The sequence below is a fragment of the Triturus cristatus genome, chromosome 8 (assembly GCF_964204655.1).
Source record: "Triturus cristatus chromosome 8, aTriCri1.1, whole genome shotgun sequence".
In the NCBI taxonomy this organism is placed as follows: Eukaryota; Metazoa; Chordata; class Amphibia; order Caudata; family Salamandridae; genus Triturus; species Triturus cristatus.
The window spans coordinates 1,088,203,092-1,088,217,061 of NC_140591.1; positions in this window are offsets into that span (position 1 = coordinate 1,088,203,092).

A 13,970-nucleotide genomic window follows, 5' to 3' on the forward strand; every position below is an offset into this window, starting at 1 on the left:
AAATTACAATTTTTGACCATCTGGAGAAAGTTCGACAGGTCATGAGTCACTGTTTTTCATGAGAAAATGGATTTTTTGGACTGTAGAAAAATGTATTCAAAATATCATTTGGATTGAGACTCATGTTGAATATCTACTTTTTAAAGCCACAATGTGACCAAAATTGCCATTTTTACAGACATTTTCTCCTACTCAGAAGCATCTATTTCGACCAATTTCAGGCATTAAAATTACTCTAAACACACTTATTTTAGTTACAATTCTGACCATCTGGAGAAAGTTCGACAGGTCACGGGACACTGTTTTTCATCAGAAAATTGATTTTTTTGCCTTTGGAAAAATGTATTCAAAATGTCATTTGGATTGAGCCTCATGTTGAATAACTACTTTTTAAAGCCCCAATTTGACCAAAATTGCCATTTTTACAGACTTTTTCTCCTACTCAAAAGCTTCTATTTCGACCAATTTCAGGCATTTAAATGACTCTAAACAAACTTATTTTAGTTCCAAAAGTGATAATTAACATGCAATAGTCATTTACAGTCAAAAAATTAAACATAAAAAAATTACAATTTTTGACCATCTGGAGAAAGTTCGACAGGTCACGAGTCACTGTTTTTCATCAGAAAATGGATTTTTTGGACTGTAGAAAAATGTATTCAAAATTTCATTTGGATTGAGACTCATGTTGAATAACTACTTTTTAAAGCCTCAATGTGACCAAAATTGCCATTTTTACAGACTTTTTCTCCTACTCAGAAGCTTCTATTTCAACCAATTTCAAGCATTAAATGACTCTAAACACACTTATTTTAGTTCCAAAAGTGATAATTCACATGCAATAGTCATTTACAGTCAAAAAATGTAACTTAAAAAAATTACAATTTCTGACCATCTGGAGAAAGTTCGACAGGTCACGGGACACTGTTTTTCATCAGAAAATTGATTTTTTTGCCTTTGGAAAAATGTATTCAAAATGTCATTTGGATTGAGCCTCATGTTGAATAACTACTTTTTAAAGCCCCAATTTGACCAAAATTGCCATTTTTACAGACTTTTTCTCCTACTCAAAAGCTTCTATTTCGACCAATTTCAGGCATTTAAATGACTCTAAACAAACTTATTTGAGTTCCAAAAGTGATAATTAACATGCAATAGTCATTTACAGTCAAAAAATTAAACATAAAAAAATTACAATTTCTGATCATCTGGAGAAAGTTCGACAGGTCACGAGTCACTGTTTTTCATCAGAAAATGGATTTTTTGGACTGTAGAAAAATGTATTCAAAATTTCATTTGGATTGAGACTTATGTTGAATAACTACTTTTTAAAGCCTCAATGTGACCAAAATTGCCATTTTTACAGACTTTTTCTCCTACTCAGAAGCTTCTATTTCTACCAATTTCAGGCATTAAAATGACTCTAAACACACTTATTTTAGTTACAAAAGTGATAATTCACATGCAATAGTCATTTACAGTCAAAAACTTAAACAATAAAAAATTACCAATTCTGACCATCTGGAGAAAGTTCGACAGGTCACGGGACACTATTTTTCATCAGAAAATTGATTTTTTTGACTTTAGAAAAATGTATTCAAAATGTCATTTGGACTGTGTCTTATGTTGAATGACTACTTTTTAAAGCCTCAATGTGACCACAATTGCATTTTTACAGACTTTTTCTCCTACTCAGAAGCTTCTATTTCGACCAATTTCAAGCATTAAATGACTCTAAACACACTTATTTTAGTTCCAAAAGTGATAATTCACATGCAATAGTCATTTACAGTCAAAAAATGTAATTTAAAAAAATTACAATTTCTTGACCATCTGGCGAAAGTTCGACAGGTCTCGGGTCACCGTTTTTCATCAGAAAATTGATTTTTTGGACTGTAGAAAAATGTATTCAAAATGTCATTTGGATTGACACTCATGTTGAATATCTACTTTTTAAAGCCTCAATGTGACCAAAATTGCCATTTTTACAGACATTTTCTCCTACTCAGAAGCTTCTATTTCGACCAATTTCAGGCATTAAAATTACTCTAAACAAACTTATTTTTTTGTAACAATTCTGACCATCTGGAGAAAGTTCGACAGGTCACGGGACACTGTTTTTCATCAGAAAATTGATTTTTTTGCCTTTAGAAAAATGTATTCAAAATGTCATTTGGATTGAGCCGCATGTTGAATAACTACTTTTTAAAGCCCCAATTTGACCAAAATTGCCATTTTTACAGACTTTTTCTCCTACTCAAAAGCTTCTATTTCGACCAATTTCAGGCATTTAAATGACTCTAAACACACTTATTTTAGTTCCAAAAGTGATAATTCACATGCAATAGTCATTTACATTCAAAAAATTAAACATAAAAAAATTACAATTTCTGACCATCTGGAGAAAGTTCGACAGGTCACGGGACACTGTTTATCATCAGAAAATGGATTTTTTGGACTGTAGAAAAATGTATTCAAAATTTCATTTGGATTGAGACTCATGTTGAATAACTACTTTTTAAAGCCTCAATGTGACCAAAATTGCCATTTTTACAGACTTTTTCTCCTACTCAGAAGCTTCTATTTCAACCAATTTCAAGCATTAAAGGACTCTAAACACACTTATTTTAGTTCCAAAAGTGATAATTCACATGCAATAGTCATTTACAGTCAAAAAATTTAACTTAATAAAATTACAATTTCTGACCATCTGGAGAAAGTTCGACAGGTCACGAGTCACTGTTTTTCATCAGAAAATGGATTTTTTGGACTGTAGAAAAATGTATTCAAAATTTAATTTGGATTGAGACTCATGTTTAATAACTACTTTTTAAAGCCTCAATGTGACCAAAATTGCCATTTTTACAGACTTTTTCTCCTACTCAAAAGCTTCTATTTCAACCAATTTCAGGCATTTAAATGACTCTGAACACACTTATTTTGGTTACAAAAGTGATAATTCACATGCAATAGTCATTTACAGTCAAAAAATTAAACATAAAAAAATTACAATTTCTGACCATCTGGAGAAAGTTGCACAGGTCACCGTTTTTCATCAGAAAATTGATTTTTTGGGACTGTAGAAAAATGTATACAAACTGTCATTTGGATTGAGACTCATGTTGAATTACTACTTTTTAAAGCCTCAATGTGACCAAAACTGCCATTTTTACAGACTTTTTCTCCTACTCAAAAGCTTCTATTTCAACCAATTTCAGGCATTTAAATGACTCTAAACACACTTATTTTAGTTACAAAAGTGATAATTCACATGCAATAGTCATTTACAGTCAAAAACTTACACAATAAAAAATTACCAATTCTGACCATCTGGAGAATGTTCGACAGGTCACGGGACACTGTTCTTCATCAGAAAATTGATTTTTTGGACTTTAGAAAAATGTATTTAAAATGTCATTTGGATTGTGTCTCATGTTGAATAACTACTTTTTAAAGCCCCAATTTGACCAAAATTGCCATTTTTACAGACTTTTTCTCCTACTCAAAATCTTCTATTTCGACCAATTTCAGGCATTTAAATGACTCTAAACACACTTATTTTAGTTCCAAAAGTGATAATTAACATGCAATAGTCATTTACAGTCAAAAAATTAAACATAAAAAAATTACAATTTCTGACCATCTGGAGAAAGTTCGACAGGTCACCGTTTTTCATCAGAAAATGCAATTTTTTGGACTGTAGAAAAATGTATTCAAAATGTCATTTGGACTGTGTCTCATGTTGAATAACTACTTTTTAAAGCCTCAATGTGACCAAAATTGCCATTTTTACAGACTTTTTCTCCTACTCAGAAGCTTCTATTTCGACCAATTTCAAGCATTAAATGACTCTAAACACACCTATTTTAGTTACAAAAGTGATAATTTACATGCAATAGTCATTTACAGTCAAAAAATGTAACTTAAAAAAATTACAATTTCTGACCATCTGGAGAAAGTTCAACAGGTCACGGGTCATCGTTTTTCATCAGAAAATGTTTTTTTAGTACTGTAGAAAAATGTATTCAAAATGTCATTTGGATTGTGCCTCATGTTGAATAACTACTTTTTAAAGCCTCAATGTGACCAAAATTGCCATTTTTACAGACTTTTTCTCCTACTCAGAAGCTTCTATTTCGACCAATTTCAGGCATTTAAATGACTCTAAACACAGTTATTTTAGTTCCAAAAGTGATAATTAACATGCAATAGTCATTTACAGTCCAAAAATTAAACATAAAAAAATTACAATTTCTGACCATCTGGAGAAGGTTCGACAGGTCACCGTTTTTCATCAGAAAATGGATTTTTTGGACTGTAGAAAAATGTATTCAAAATGTCATTTGGATTGACACTCATGTTGAATATCTACTTTTTAAAGCCTCAATGTGACCAAAATTGCCATTTTTACAGACTTTTTCTCCTACTCAGAAGCTTCTATTTCGACCAATTTCAGGCATTTAAATGACTCTAAACATACTTATTTTAGTTCCAAAAGTAATAACTCACATGCAATAGTCATTTACAGTCAAAAACTTAAACAATAAAAAATTACCAATTCTGACCATTTGGAGAATGTTCGACAGGTCACGGGACACTGTTTTTCATCAGAAAATTGATTTTTTGGACTGTAGAAAAATTTATTCAAAATGTCATTTGGATTGTGTCTCATGTTGAATAACTACTTTTTAAAGCACCAATTTGACCAAAATTGCCATTTTTACAGCCTTTTTCTCCTACTCAAAAGCTTCTATTTCGACCAATTTCAGGCATTTAAATGACTCTAAACACACTTATTTTAGTTCCAAAAGTGATAATGAACATGCAATAGTCATTTACAGTCAAAAAATTAAACATAAAAAAATTACAATTTCGGACCATCTGGAGAAAGTTCGACAGGTCACTGTTTTTCATCAGAAAATTGATTTTTTGGGACTATAGAAAAATGTATACAAAATGTCATTTGGATTGAGACTCATGTTGAATTACTACTTTTTAAAGCCTCAATGTGACCAAAACTGCCATTTTTACAGACTTTTTCTCCTACTCAAAAGCTTCTATTTCGACCAATTTCAGGCATTTAAATGACTCTGAACACACTTATTTTAGTTACAAAAGTGATAATTCACATGCAATAGTCATTTACAGTCAAAAACGTACACAATAAAAAATTACCAATTCTGACCATCTGGAGAATGTTCGACAGGTCACGGGACACTGATCTTCATCAGAAAATTGATTTTTTGGACTTTAGAAAAATGTATTCAAAATGTCATTTGGATTGTGTCTCATGTTGAATAACTACTTTTTAAAGCCCCAATTTGACCAACATTGCCATTTTTACAGACTTTTTCTCCTACTCAAAAGCTTCTATTTCGACCAATTTCAGGCATTTAAATGACTCTAAACACACTTATTTTAGTTCCAAAAGTGATAATTAACATGCAATAGTCATTTACAGTCAAAAAATTTAACTTAAAAAAATTACAATTTCTGACCATCTGGAGAAAGTTCGACAGGTCACGAGTCACCGTTTTTCATCAAAAAATGGATTTTTTGGACTGTAGAAAAATGTACTCAAAATGTCATTTGGATTGAGGCTCATGTTGAATAACTACTTTTTAAAGCCTCAATGTGACCAAAATTGCCATTTTTACAGACTTTTTCTCCTACTCAGAAGCTTCTATTTCGATCAATTTCAGGCATTAAAATGACTCTAAACACACTTATTTTAGTTCCAAAAGTGATAATTCACATGCAATAGTCATTTACAGTCAAAAAATGTAACTTAAAAAAATTACAATTTCTGACCATTTGGAGAAAGTTCGACAGGTCACGGGTCATAGTTTTTCATCAGAAAATTATTTTATTTTTTAGTACTGTAGAAAAATGTATTTAAAATGTCATTTGGATTGTGCCTCATGTTGAATAACTACTTTTTAAAACCTCAATGTGACCAAATTGCCATTTTTATAGACTTTTTCTCCTACTCAGAAGCTTCTATTTCGATCAATTTCAGGCATTAAAATGACTCTAAACACACTATTTTAGTTCCAAAAGTGATAATTCACATGCAATAGTCATTTACAGTCAAAAAATTTAACTTAAAAAAATTACAATTTCTGACCATCTGGAGAAAGTTCGACAGGTCTCGGGTCACCGTTTTTCATCAGAAAATGGATTTTTTGGACTGTAGAAAAATGTATTCAAAATTTCATTTGGATTGAGACTCATGTTGAATAACTACTTTTTAAAGCCTCAATGTGACCAAAATTGCCATTTTTACAGACTTTTTCTCCTACTCAGAAGCTTCTATTTCAACCAATTTCAAGCATTAAATGACTCTAAACACACTTATTTTAGTTCCAAAAGTGATAATTCACATGCAATAGTCATTTACAGTCAAAAAATTTAACTTAAAAAAATTACAATTTCTGACCATCTGGAGAAAGTTCGACAGGTCACGGGACACCGTTTTTCATCAGAAAATGCATTTTTTTGGACTGTAGAAAAATGTATTCAAAATGTCATTTGGATTGAGACTCATGTTGAATAACTACTTTTTAAAGCCTCAATGTGACCAAAATTGCCATTTTTACAGACTTTTTCTCCTACTCAGAAGCTTCTATTTCGACCAATTTCAAGCATTAAATGACTCTAAACACACTTATTTTAGTTACAAAAGTGATAATTCACATGCAATAGTCATTTACAGTCAAAAAATGTAACTTAAAAAAATTACAATTTCTGACCATCTGGAGAAAGTTCAACAGGTCACGGGTCATCGTTTTTCATCAGAAAATGTTTTTTTAGTACTGTAGAAAAATGTATTCAAAATGTCATTTGGATTGTGCCTCATGTTGAATAACTACTTTTTAAAGCCTCAATGTGACCAAAATTGCCATTTTTACAGACTTTTTCTCCTACTCAAAAGCTTCTATTTTGACCAATTTCAGGCATTTAAATGACTCTAAACACACTTATTTTAGTTCCAAAAGTGATAATGAACATGCAATAGTCATTTACAGTCAAAAAATTAAACATAAAAATATTACAATTTCTGACCATCTGGAGAAAGTTCGACAGGTCACTGTTTTTCATCAGAAAATTGATTTTTTGGGACTGTAGAAAAATGTATACAAAATGTCATTTGGATTGAGACTCATGTTGAATTACTACTTTTTAAAGCCTCAATGTGACCAAAACTGCCCTTTTTACAGACTTTTTCTCCTACTCAAAAGCTTCTATTTCGACCAATTTCAGGCATTTAAATGACTCTAAACACACTTATTTTAGTTACAAAAGTGATAATTCACATGCAATAGTCATTTACAGTCAAAAACGTACACAATAAAAAATTACCAATTTTGACCATCTGGAGAATGTTCGACAGGTCACGGGACACTGTTCTTCATCAGAAAATTGATTTTTTGGACTTTAGAAAAATGTATTCAAAATGTCATTTGGATTGTGTCTCATGTTGAATAACTACTTTTTAAAGCCCCAATTTGACCAACATTGCCATTTTTACAGACTTTTTCTCCTACTCAAAAGCTTCTATTTCGACCAATTTCAGGCATTTAAATGACTCTAAACACACTTATTTTAGTTCCAAAAGTGATAATTAACATGCAATAGTCATTTACAGTCAAAAAATTAAAGTAAAAACAATTACCAATTCTGACCATCTGGAGAAAGTTCGACAGGTCACGGGACACTGTTTTTCATCAAAAAATGGATTTTTTGGACTGTAGAAAAATGTACTCAAAATGTCATTTGGATTGAGGCTCATGTTGAATAACTACTTTTTAAAGCCTCAATGTGACCAAAATTGCCATTTTTACAGACTTTTTCTCCTACTCAGAAGCTTCTATTTCTACCAATTTCAGGCATTAAAATGACTCTAAACACATTTATTTTAGTTACAAAAGTGATAATTCACATGCAATAGTCGTTTACAGTCAAAAACTTAAACAATAACAAAATACCAATTCTGACCATCTGGAGAAAGTTCGACAGGTCATGGGACACTATTTTTCATCAGAAAATTGATTTTTTTGACTTTAGAAAAATGTATTCAAAATGTCATTTGAACTGTGTCTCATGTTGAATAACTACTTTTTAAAGCCTCAATGTGACCAAAATTGCCATTTTTACAGACTTTTTCTCCTACTCAGAAGCTTCTATTTCGACCAATTTCAGGCATTAAATGACTCTAAACACACTTATTTTAGTTCCAAAAGTGATAATTCACAAGCAATAGTCATTTACAGTCAAGAAATGTAACTTAAAAAAATTACAATTTCTGACCATCTGGAGAAAGTTCGACAGGTCACGGGTCATAGTTTTTCATCAGAAAATAGTTTTTTAGTACTGTAGAAAAATGTATTCAAAATGTCATTTGGATTGTGCCTCATGTTGAATAACTACTTTTTAAAGCCTCAATGTGACCAAAATTGCCATTTTTACAGACTTTTTCTCCTATTCAGAAGCTTCTATTTCGATCAATTTCAGGCATTAAAATGACTCTAAACATACTATTTTAGTTCCAAAAGTGATAATTCACATGCAATAGTCATTTACAGTCAAAAAATTTAACTTAAAAAAATTACAATTTCTGACCATCTGGAGAAAGTTCGACAGGTCTCGGGTCACCGTTTTTCATCAGAAAATGGATTTTTTGGACTGTAGAAAAATGTATTCAAAATGTCATATAAATTGACACTCATGTTGAATATCTACTATTTAAAGCCTCAATGTGACCAAAATTGCCATTTTTACAGACTTTTTCTCCTACTAAGAAGCATCTATTTCGACCAATTTCAGGCATTAAAATTACTCTAAACACACTTATTTTAGTTCCAAAAGTGATAATTCACATGCAAGAGTCATTTACATTCAAAAAATTAAACATAAAAAAATTACAATTTCTGACCATCTGGAGAAAGTTTGACAGGTCACGGGACACTGTTTTTCATCAGAAAATTGATTTTTTGGACTGTAGAAAAATGTATTCAAAATGTCATTTGGATTGTGTCTCATGTTGAATTACTACTTTTTAAAGCCCCAATTTGACCAAAATTGCCATTTTTACAGACTTTTTCTCCTACTCAAAAGCTTCTATTTCAACCAATTTCAGACATTTAAATGACTCTAAACACACTTATTTTAGTTCCAAAAGTGATAATTAACATGCAATAGTCATTTACAGTCAAAAAATTAAACATAAAAAAATTACAATTTCTGACCATCTGGAGAAAGTTCGACAGGTCACCGTTTTTCATCAAAAAATGGATTTTTTGGACTGTAGAAAAATGTACTCAAAATGTCATTTGGATTGAGGCTCATGTTGAATAACTACTTTTTAAAGCCTCAATGTGACCAAAATTGCCATTTTTACAGACTTTTTCTCCTACTCAGAAGCTTCTATTTCTACCAATTTCAGGCATTAAAATGACTCTAAACACATTTATTTTAGTTACAAAAGTGATAATTCACATGCAATAGTCGTTTACAGTCAAAAACTTAAACAATAACAAAATACCAATTCTGACCATCTGGAGAAAGTTCGACAGGTCATGGGACACTATTTTTCATCAGAAAATTGATTTTTTTGACTTTAGAAAAATGTATTCAAAATGTCATTTGAACTGTGTCTCATGTTGAATAACTACTTTTTAAAGCCTCAATGTGACCAAAATTGCCATTTTTACAGACTTTTTCTCCTACTCAGAAGCTTCTATTTCGACCAATTTCAGGCATTAAATGACTCTAAACACACTTATTTTAGTTCCAAAAGTGATAATTCACAAGCAATAGTCATTTACAGTCAAGAAATGTAACTTAAAAAAATTACAATTTCTGACCATCTGGAGAAAGTTCGACAGGTCACGGGTCATCGTTTTTCATCAGAAAATAGTTTTTTAGTACTGTAGAAAAATGTATTTAAAATGTCATTTGGATTGTGCCTCATGTTGAATAACTACTTTTTAAAACCTCAATGTGACCAAATTGCCATTTTTACTGACTTTTTCGCCTACTCAGAAGCTTCTATTGCGATCAATTTCAGGCATTAAAATGACTCTAAACACACTATTTTAGTTCCAAAAGTGATAATTCACATGCAATAGTCATTTACAGTCAAAAAATTTAACTTAAAAAAATTACAATTTCTGACCATCTGGAGAAAGTTCGACAGGTCTCGGGTCACCGTTTTTCATCAGAAAATGGATTTTTTGGACTGTAGAAAAATGTATTCAAAATGTCATATAAATTGACACTCATGTTGAATATCTACTATTTAAAGCCTCAATGTGACCAAAATTGCCATTTTTACAGACTTTTTCTCCTACTAAGAAGCATCTATTTCGACCAATTTCAGGCATTAAAATTACTCTAAACACACTTATTTTAGTTCCAAAAGTGATAATTCACATGCAAGAGTCATTTACATTCAAAAAATTAAACATAAAAAAATTACAATTTCTGACCATCTGGAGAAAGTTTGACAGGTCACGGGACACTGTTTTTCATCAGAAAATTGATTTTTTGGACTGTAGAAAAATGTATTCAAAATGTCATTTGGATTGTGTCTCATGTTGAATTACTACTTTTTAAAGCCCCAATTTGACCAAAATTGCCATTTTTACAGACTTTTTCTCCTACTCAAAAGCTTCTATTTCAACCAATTTCAGACATTTAAATGACTCTAAACACACTTATTTTAGTTCCAAAAGTGATAATTAACATGCAATAGTCATTTACAGTCAAAAAATTAAACATAAAAAAATTACAATTTCTGACCATCTGGAGAAAGTTCGACAGGTCACCGTTTTTCATCAGAAAATTGATTTTTTGGGGCTGTAGAAAAATGTATACAAAATGTCATTTGGATTGAGACTCATGTTGAATTACTACTTTTTAAAGCCTCAATGTGACCAAAACTGCCATTTTTACAGACTTTTTCTCCTACTCAAAAGCTTCTATTTCAACCAATTTCAGACATTTATATGACTCTAAACACACTTATTTTAGTTACAAAAGTGATAATTCACATGCAATAGTCATTTAAAGTCAAAAAATTACACAATAAAAAAATTCCAATTCTGACCATCTGGAGAATGTTCGACAGGTCACAGGACACTGTTCTTCATCAGAAAATTGATTTTTTGGACTTTAGAAAAATGTATTCAAAATGTCATTTGGATTGTGTCTCATGTTGAATAACTACTTTTTAAAGCCCCAATTTGACTAAAATTGCCATTTTTACAGACTTTTTCTCCTACTCAGAAGCTTCTTTCGACCAATTTCAAGCATTAAATGACTCTAAACACACCTATTTTAGTTCCAAAAGTGATAATTCACATGCAATAGTCATTTACAGTGAAAAAATGTAACTTAAAAAAATTACAATTTCTGACCATCTGGAGAAAGTTCGACAGGTCACGGGTCATCGTTTTTCATCAGAAAATTGTTTTTTAGTACTGTAGAAAAATGCATTCAAAATGTCATTTGGATTGTGCCTCATGTTGAATAACTACTTTTTAAAGCCTCAATGTGACCAAATTGCCATTTTTACAGACTTTTTCTCCTACTCAGAAGCTTCTATTTCGATCAATTTCAGGCATTAAAATGACTCTAAACACACTTATTTTAGTTCCAAAAGTGATAATTCACATGCAATAGTCATTTACAGTCAAAAAATGTAACTTAAAAAAATTACAATTTCTGACCATCTGGAGAAAGTTCGACAGGTCACGGGTCATAGTTTTTCATCAGAAAATATTTTTTAGTACTGTAGAAAAATGTATTTAAAATGTCATTTGGATTGTGCCTCATGTTGAATAACTACTTTTTAAAGCCTCAATGTGACCAAATTGCCATATTTACAGACTTTTTCTCCTACTCAGAAGCTTCTATTTCGATCAATTTCAGGCATTAAAATGACTCTAAACACACTATTTTAGTTCCAAAAGTGATAATTCACATGCAATAGTCATTTACAGTCAAAAAATTTAACTTAAAAAAATTACAATTTCTGACCATCTGGAGAAAGTTCGACAGGTCTCGGGTCACCGTTTTTCATCAGAAAATGGATTTTTTGGACTGTAGAAAAATGTATTCAAAATGTCATATAAATTGACACTCATGTTGAATATCTACTATTTAAAGCCTCATTGTGACCAAAATTGCCATTTTTACAGACTTTTTCTCCTACTCAGAAGCATCTATTTCGACCAATTTCAGGCATTAAAATTACTCTAAACACACTTATTTTAGTTCTAAAAGTGATAATTCACATGCAATAGTCATTTACATTCAAAAAATTAAACATAAAAAAATTACAATTTCTGACCATCTGGAGAAAGTTTGACAGGTCACGGGACACTGTTTTTCATCAGAAAATGGATTTTTTGGACTCTAGAAAAATGTATTCAAAATGTCATTTGGATTGTGTCTCATGTTGAATAACTACTTTTTAAAGCCCCAATTTGACCAAAATTGCCATTTTTACAGACTTTTTCTCCTACTCAAAAGCTTCTATTTCAACCAATTTCAGACATTTGAATGACTCTAAACACACTTATTTTAGTTCCAAAAGTGATAAATTAACATGCAATAGTCATTTACAGTCAAAAAATTAAACATAAAATAATTACAATTTCTGACCATCTGGAGAAAGTTCGACAGGTCACCGTTTTTCATCAGAAAATTGATTTTTTGGGGCTGTAGAAAAATGTATACAAAATGTCATTTGGATTGAGACTCGTGTTGAATTACTACTTTTTAAAGCCTCAATGTGACCAAAACTGCCATTTTTACAGACTTTTTCTCCTACTCAAAAGCTTCTATTTCGACCAATTTCAGACATTTAAATGACTCTAAACACACTTATTTTAGTTACAAAAGTGATAATTCACATGCAATAGTCATTTAATGTCAAAAAATTACACAATAAAAAAATTCCAATTCTGACCATCAGGAGAATGTTCGACAGGTCACAGGACACTGTTCTTCATCAGAAAATTGATTTTTTGGACTTTAGAAAAATGTATTCAAAATGTCATTTGGATTGTGTCTCATGTTGAATAACTACTTTTTAAAGCCCCAATTTGACCAAAATTGCCATCTTTACAGACTTTTTCTCCTACTCAGAAGCTTCTTTCGACCAATTTCAAGCATTAAATGACTCTAAACACACCTATTTTAGTTCCAAAAGTGATAATTCACATGCAATAGTCATTTACAGTGAAAAAATGTAACTTAAAAAAATTACAATTTCTGACCATCTGGAGAAAGTTCGACAGGTCACGGGTCATCGTTTTTCATCAGAAAATTGTTTTTTAGTACTGTAGAAAAATGCATTCAAAATGTCATTTGGATTGTGCCTCATGTTGAATAACTACTTTTTAAAGCCTCAATGTGACCAAAATTGCCATTTTTACAGACTTTTTCTCCTACTCAGAAGCTTCTATTTCGATCAATTTCAGGCATTAAAATGACTCTAAACACACTTATTTTAGTTCCAAAAGTGATAATTAACATGCAATAGTCATTTACAGTCAAAAAATTAAAGTAAAAACAATTACCAATTCTGACCATCTGGAGAAAGTTCGACAGGTCACGGGACACTGTTTTTCATCAGAAAATTCATTTTTTTGCCTTTGGAAAAATGTATTCAAAATGTCATTTGGATTGAGCCTCATGTTGAATAACTACTTTTTAAAGCCCCAATTTGACCAAAATTGCCATTTTTACAGACTTTTTCTCCTACTCAAAAGCTTCTATTTCGACCAATTTCAGGCATTTAAATGACTCTAAACAAACTTACTTTAGTTCCAAAAGTGATAATTAATATGCAATAGTCATTTACAGTCAAAAAATTAAACATAAAAAAATTACAATTTCTGACCATCTGGAGAAAGTTCGACAGGTCACGAGTCACCGATTTTCATCAGAAAATGGATTTT